Source organism: Lolium rigidum, chromosome 1 (genome assembly GCF_022539505.1).
Source record: "Lolium rigidum isolate FL_2022 chromosome 1, APGP_CSIRO_Lrig_0.1, whole genome shotgun sequence".
NCBI classification, from domain to species: Eukaryota; Viridiplantae; Streptophyta; class Magnoliopsida; order Poales; family Poaceae; genus Lolium; species Lolium rigidum.
The window spans coordinates 114,551,771-114,559,887 of record NC_061508.1 but is presented as its reverse complement, the minus strand read 5'-3'; the positions used below and the strand labels follow the sequence as shown (position 1 = coordinate 114,559,887).

At 42.3% G+C, this 8,117-nt stretch overlaps 2 long non-coding RNA genes across 2 annotated transcripts; one reads left to right on the top strand and one right to left on the bottom strand.

Moving 5' to 3' along the window:
- Positions 1 to 440: 440 nt before the first annotated feature.
- Positions 441 to 967, bottom strand: LOC124680342. Its single transcript, XR_006995489.1, has 3 exons — positions 900 to 967; positions 751 to 826; positions 441 to 673 (listed from the first exon to the last, which is right to left on the bottom strand). It is a non-coding gene; the product is annotated as an uncharacterized LOC124680342 (long non-coding RNA).
- A 3,342-nt stretch (positions 968 to 4,309) lies between these two features.
- Positions 4,310 to 7,877, top strand: LOC124660250. Its single transcript, XR_006989827.1, has 6 exons — positions 4,310 to 4,757; positions 4,847 to 4,964; positions 5,435 to 5,549; positions 6,049 to 6,119; positions 6,676 to 6,884; positions 7,816 to 7,877. It is a non-coding gene; the product is annotated as an uncharacterized LOC124660250 (long non-coding RNA).
- Positions 7,878 to 8,117: the final 240 nt, after the last annotated feature.

Genomic DNA, 8,117 nt, shown 5'->3' with positions numbered 1-8,117 from the left:
CGGAGTTTTTGGGATGATATTTCCTCTTTCATCAATCGACATAAAGGACATGTCGAGATTTTGGATTATGCTTCCTCTTTTCGCTTCGGGTATGTTTTGGAGCCGAGACATTGCTCTCCTCCGAGCTTCTCTGTGACTATCTCCCGAAGTTCCTGAAAGGCGACTTAACTCTGCTCGGCGTCTGCTTGATGCAGAAGCTGCTTCTTTCCTCCTACTAGTAAGCGTGCACGTGCAATGCACGTCTTGTCCTATGTCATAAAAACATATATTGTGATCGTTTGTCATGTATTTTATCGAGCCATTTATGCCTAAGAGGTGTGAGAGCGCCTAAAACACACAATCCACACTTACATAAAATTTACAATCACATAAATGTATTTAGAATTAGTTGTAAAAATACTTAAAAATATAAACTAAGCAACAATATGTATTATGTTTCTTCTTGAAGGTCCATCTATGTATTCTTGATACATGGCGAAATATGAGTGACAGATAAAATAACTAAGCAACATTGTATCTTCTATTTATTCGCGGATGACGGTTCTTTCTTGAAGGTCCACTTTTTTATGCGATCAATAAGGCTTCGTGCAATGGCTGGGATATTGCTTAAAGCTTCATTTGCTTCATACTTCAGGATGTGAACCAAAAATCGCTTCCTTAGTTGAAAACCGTCCTATATATGCATTATACAACATTGTTATAAAAAAACATGCGCAAAGTGTATGCAAATGAACATGTGTAAATACTCACCGTGGGTACTGGAAAATGTAGCAATCCATCGTACCATGAATGCATGAACTCAAAAACCAAATAACCCGACAGAGCACTGCATGCATGTAATGTTACATTGCAGGTCGAATAAATACGTTAAGATTGTAACACATTGTTAAGATTCTTACTCGTCTAGATTTGTTGGAACTTTGGGAGCCTTGCAACCCCATTTAGTTATGTCATCCTTTGATGCAGGGTTTGCAACTTCAAGGGCCAGATTAAAATTATCGGCCACATTTTTAAGTATAGTCTTCGCCAAATATGGTATTGGAAGCGGGTCCAAAAAAGAGATAACTTTTTTGTGCCGATCGAAGACGAACAACTGGAATAACCCAACAATATCCCAAGGCAATAAAATCTGCACCGATACATTTAAAAATATAGCAATCATTATAACATATAATTGACTCTTAAGAATGAAGGATTGAATTCTTACCATATTGCATTCAGATATATGATACTCATTGCTGTCAGGCCAGCTAAGAAACAACTGAGCCAACCGAGCAACGTCAGGATAGTCACTACGACTTGGATCTCGTGCATATTGAGACATCAACTAAAATAATAATAATAAAAAACATTAGTATATGCCACAAATGAGTCACATATAAATAGATTTAGTATGTAGTTATAGTAACTTACACAGAAGTTCAAATCCATGTAGTGGACTGGGACATCCCTAGCAAGCTGGATGTCGTGCCACGCCAGTATCCGTACAGCCATATTGAAGCAACTAACGTCCATATTTTCATTCATTTTTAGTATGTTACTTATTTGTCTTAAATTAAGACTAATAGGATAAGGACTTGAACTTTTAACCCATTCGGTCCTGTGAAATTAGAATAATGTCAATTACAATTACAAGTATGCTATCACAATTTATTAGAACAATACAATGAAATAAAAAAGATGTTGCTTACTCTAGTGATGGGACATCATGAATTGTGCTGATGTATAGGCAAAGTTCATCTATTAATTCCTCATCGGTTGGATTGGCAGATGGTGACAGAAGCAATGACTGCGAGATGAATCCAATTTCAGATGCTAGTTTCGATGTTTTGATGCTTTTAGGGGGTCCATCCACAATGACACAATCAGTGGGATCAAAGGTTTGGTCTTCATCATCTTTCAAGTCTCGATTCCTTATATTATCATCATTCAAATGTGAATCCACCAAAATGACTGCTAGTTTGCTTCTAAAATCTGTCATATTGACCTATTAATGAATCAATAACCAAATTTAATTTTCAAATAAAAAGATACAACCCGGAATAAGTATCACGATATGGAGCAAAATATACCTATTCAGGAATGTCGGATAAAATATCCCCCGTGAAGTATTCCATGAAATTTAACATCCACAAACCACACGATGAGCTGCATGATTACAGATTTTTGATGACACAAATTTTACATATATATATTCAATAAGGACAATAATTATTCCCAAAAAAACCTTCAAAATTACTAAAATTGAAAATTTATCTACAATGATATTTTGAGAAGCTTATATATGACAGGGAAAAGATGAGCCCACGGCCCACGGTCCACGGCGCTTGCTTACGTGAAGGCCGACAATTAAATCTGGAACTGGACATGTTAGATCCAATGGACTTTGGATCTAAGGGCTTCTCCAGCGGCGCGACGCAAACGGACGCCGAGCGACCGCTTTCGTCCGCCGTGACCGGAAATGCGTCTGGCACCACCTCCAGCGGGGCGACGCAAAGTGATCGGGCCGTCCGCAGAGACGCAAACCTGGCCCAAATACGCGCCTCAGATGCGTCTCTGTGGACGCTGCGCGGACGCGGAAAGTGTCCGCTCGCGTCTGGCAGACGTTTTGTCTGGCCCGCCTGGCAGTGACCCAGTGTCGATAAGTCTTCTCCGCCAGTACTGGCGCCGAGGCGTCGCTTCAGCAGTCTGCGGCCGCGTAAATGGCGATGCCACGCGTGACGCGGCCGTCGCCCTGCCTCCACGCACATAGTAATGGCGATGCCACGCGTGGCGCGGCCGTCGCCCTGCCTCCGACCTATATAAACAGGGGCGCGAGCATCTCATCTCCTCCCCACTAAACCCTAGCCGCCGCTGCCGTAGCGCTGCTTCCGCTCAGCCTCCACCAGATCCACCATGAGCAGCGCCGGACGGGGCCAGGCTGCCGCGCCTCCACCTCCACCTTCACCTCCCACTCCACCTCCCCCGACCTCGAGCTCCGAGGAGGAGTTCGACGACGACAGCACCGACGGCCTCCTCGACCCGGTGAGGGACGCCGCGACCCTGACTCTCGTGGAGGAGGAAGCAGAAGAGGAGCGGGCGGCTCATGCGGCGGTCGACGCTGAGCTGGAACAGCGCAGGCTGGCGGCCGCCGCTGTCGCAGATGACTCCGACTCCGACATATCTTGGTCTTCCGATGACCCTGATGTGCCTACGCCGGAGGAGAGGGCGGCGGAGCAGAGGGCTATCCTCGAGTCTTTCGAGACGCTCAAGGACGACGCCGCGAGTTTGGAGCAGTGCTTGCAAGAGGATGCGGCGGCGCACCGAGCCATAGCAGCCGCGCGGGAGGCAGTGGAGAAGCAGGCGACGGAGCGACGCAACGACGGGGCCGGCCCGTCAGGAAGCAAGTAGTCTAGGCTTATAGACATGGTTTTAAATAGCCGGCTATAGCCTGGCTATAGCCCGGCTATAGCCTTTCGGGAGACCTGCTGCTGCGACTATGCTCTTTATAGGCTAAATGAGAAAAAACCGCTAATAGTCGGCTATAGCCCAATTTAGCCCCTATTTAGCCTTTAATTTAGCCGCTAAACCTCCTGCATTTTAAATTTCTCTTCTCTTTTTTATTTCTTGTTTTCCGAATTTGCGTTCAATATAATTAGATAAAACTTGTGAGTTGAATAACTGAATACTTGTTTGACTTGAATAGTTAAATAATTTGTATTACAAATCGTATTTGAGTCATAGTTTTCCTCTTCTTTTGGTAAGATATGACTGAAATATTTCAAATTTTTGAAAAAGGTTAAATGGAATAGCCCGCTATAACCCGGCTATAGCCTTTTATAACCTCCAAAAAAATCAAGGCTAAATGAAACAGCCCGCTATTTTAAACTATGCTTATAGATCTACCTTGTATAGTTTTTTTATGCATTTATATGTACTACTTTCTATGTTTTTTAGTATGTTGCAATTCAAAAAATGGGTCGCCCCGGTGGAAACACACCCAGACGCAAACGGACGCTCGGACAAAATATGTCCGCGGGGCGACGCAAACAGACGCTTGCGGCCACTTTTGGGCGTCCGAAACGCGTCGTGCCGCTGGAGATGCCCTAACTCACCTTGGACCATGCTGGACTGGATTACATTGGAGTTGGACATCCGTTAAACTAAAGTCCATAAACATTGGATATTGTTGGACAGAGAGGATAGGATCCATCCAAGATCCATCTGGCGATTAATAATCGTTCACGACTGAGATGGGCACCACACGACCACACGTCCATGCCACGCGGCACCGGCGACAATCTGAGACAAACACGGCCCTCTCACTCTCTCTGTCCTTTCACTTGCACGCACTGAAGCAAACACTGAAGTAAAAAAAAAATCATACTGCTCCGCATCTGTCCCAACTCCGGCGACCGGACAGCCGCTCCGTGACCGGAGACCAACCCTCGAGGTGGTACTTCTCCCCCACCCCGTCCCCCGTCCCCCGCCCCCCATCCCTGCAACACCCTCATCTCTCCTCCGGGCTCCAGCTCTCCCCCATGTCGCATCCCGTGTGACCGTCGCCTCCACATCAACGACCACATCCGGCCGGTGACCCGCGACTGGGAGGTGCTCGAGCTCTTCATGCTCACGGGCGATACAGCGCTAGGCGGAAGCGGAGGCGCAGGGGCTCGTCTCCACGCGAATGGTGGCCGCGGACATCGCGCATCTGACGCGTACACAGCACCTGAGCTTGGAGCTCGGCTAGCCACAGGCGAGCTGTTGGCACTACCCTGGTAAGCAAGTTCTTCTGTACACTCTTGCTCTGAGATTTTTGTGGGGATTCTCCTATGGATTATGGAGATGCTTTTCCGTGTTGTTTTAGTGGTGCGAATCGAAGTAACTCATGTTGTCTGTGAGAAGCGGGGGTAGATTGATGCAGTGTGAAGGAGCGTTTTTGTTGATGACAACTTAACGGCCTAGCGATTTGAAGCATGGGCGAGGTCAGTTGTATACAAAAATCCATCTATGAGTCAATAGAAAGTTTTTGTGTCACTGTGTTTCGCTAAACTGACGAACTGAACCTACATGTTGTATTTTTTCTTTTTTATCAACAAACCTACATGTTGTCAGTTTTGGGGATTCAGAGGAATTGTCTACAGCTTTATGCAGATGCTATTAATTATAAGGACCAAAATTTCATAGGCTGTCCTTCTATTATATGTTCCCCTCGTAATATATTATAACACTTTACTACACTTAAATTTCTTTTTTGCACAGAAACAGCATTACATGTTTTAGCATTGTCCCTTTCTAAATGAAATAATCTTTGAATGTGCTTCCATTATATGTTCCAGGTAGAATATAGTAAAACACTTCACTGCCTTGAAATTCGGATTTAGTAGAAACGACATTATTTGTTTTAGCATTGTCTCTTTCTAAATGATTTAAGGTGTCCTGCTCTTCTATGCAGCCTTAGTTATTCATGTCAAGTATCTCAAATATTCCATGTACTGCTGTTCAATCTTGGTGGCCCAGAGACCCTCAATGATGTTTAGCCGTTTTTGTTCAATCTCTTTGCTGATTCAGTAAGTGACCGTGCCATATGATCATACTTTTGATTGCCATATTGGCGAGTTCATTTTCTATTTAGGATGCATTGACACATGGTTCAGGACAACTACTTTTTAGTGTAAAAAGCTTGACATTCACGTTCTACAGTATCGATTTGCTGATGATGAAGTAATGTACAGAAAAACACACAGTTGACAATATGTATGCATCCTAAATAGAAAAGGAACTCGCCAATATGTATGCGCCAAAGTATCACGACATGTGTAAGGTTTCCATGTGGTCTACAACTCTGTACCTAGGTTATTGAGTTAGCTCTGTACGTAGGTTATGGTGTTCCATATGAAACTGAAGCATGAAAAAATGTTTGTCAAAAAGTTCTTTACTTAAATTGTTTTGTTACTGAAGTTACTTTTAGTCTTGGCCAGTGCTATAGCCCTGTGAGTCAAAATCAAATGCTCAATGCTATATTGATAACTTTTGTGACAACTTATTTATTTTTATTTGCATTTCCAGTTGATTCATTGTGGCTCGATGGTCCAGGATGAGAAGGTAGAGCTAAACATCCAATTCATGTAATATTTGAGGTATGCACGGTCTCCGCACCCTTACTTTGTCAGTATTTGTATTCTTTCCCTATTAATTACTGTTGTTTTAATAGAAAGAAATCATTATGTATAATTATACACATCATTGTCCCTTCAGAAAAAGTAGTAACTAATGTACTTATTTATTTTTATATGAAGCAACTCATCATCAGATATGAATTGAGTTGTTGCATTATAGCTAGCTCCAAATTAAAGAGATGGTATGGAAGAATAAATTATCTTGAGTCACTGTAATATCATACAATTTCTTAACTTGAGGCATAGATTTAGCAAATTGATCTTGCAAGAATAAATTATGCTTTTTTTCAAGTGACTGAGCATGATCACCAAGACGAAATACAGTATTATATATTCATAAAATGATCCGTAATTTTCATTCAAAGCACCATATTTTATAAATCATATTTCTCTCACTCAAAACGGTATTGCGTATTCAATAGCGGACTAAAATAAAAAACGGTATATTCAAATTAATGGAGCCTATGCATAGCGGAGTTTGTTAATCCAGTACTTGCTTTTTTCTTCTTCGCTGCAGAATTATGGTCATCATCCGTTGTATGCATCAATGCTTTCTTAGGGATGGGTTTTTGTGCTTTCATGAACAAGCTCAGATACATGGAGAGCTGATTGAACTGCAATGACCATCTGATCATGTTGCGCAAGATAGACCTAGAAACTTTCAAGGTCATGAGTAGTATGCTATTGATGAAGATGATTACCTATGATGTCATCTACTCTCATTTGGTAAGTGCATATGCATACTTTATTCTTTCTTACTTGCGGACACATGATTCTTTGTAATGAAATTTAATGGGGGTATTTAAAAAAAAAAATTGATTGTGTTGAGGTAGAAGGTATACCCATCTGTTTGAAGACTGCTCGTAATGCACTCTTCTCGTGGCCATGTTGTCACGTTTAGGTCCGGCCATTTATCAGCTTTTAATTCCATGTTAAGCGATGCATATTTGAATAAATTTTGCAGTCCTTCAACCTGTTGCACGAACAAATGACAAAATATTAACATCACAACCGAAGGATCACAGAAAATCATCTTATATCAAAAGATAGGGCAGTGAGAGTAATTGCTAACCATAGCAGCAAGGTCTTTGCGACCCATTCCTCTGCCGAGCGAGTCAAGCACTTGGATACATCGTTTTTTGGTATTTATAACTGCTACGTACCAATGAATGTTGTTACTGTTCACTGGAATGTGTATCTGAAATTTTTAAGTTAGTTTACTTCCAATATAGACAAACATCCGAGGTTGATTCAATTTAGTGGAGATGTAAGAAACTGAAACCAACCATATCATGTTTCAAATAAGTTCTGACTCTCTCTAATAACCATGTTGGTGCATCATCAGGCCCCAACCAGCTAAAACTCTTTATGGTCTTAGAGATGCATGCATTCTCTAAAAACACACTTCCACCTGCCCTCATCTGTAGATGCTCTGTACGACTTATGCAATTTATGTACGCGTTTATGATCTACAATTTCAAGTGCATACATTGGTTATAGCAGATAATATAACTCATAATGAAATAGCATATCCTTGTCAGAAAACGATATATGCTTACTTCATCGCCAATGAATTCTCCGGGAGTTAAAAGAGACATTAACTCGGCCTTTTTAAGATATCCATCACCGATGCTCACTAAATATCTTTTGTCGCTAGGTTCATTTCTGATTTTGTCAATCACGGACCAATCATCGCTGGTGCAAGCATAATCTGTGACATGATCATTCTTCGTTGAAAGAATGGCACGTGCACTCATGTAGTGTCCAGATGTGGCGTTCTCATGAAGCGATGGGAACACAGCTTCAATAAGCTTGTTCACTGGTTCGTCGGTAGGACTGAAAGGAATAACAATGTCATCCGGAAGACGCACATAGTCACAACCGATTGTCTCTTCTGTTCCATTCCCTATTCTCAGTAGGTACTCGGAGAACCACTGATCGGTCTGTGCCCTCATATTA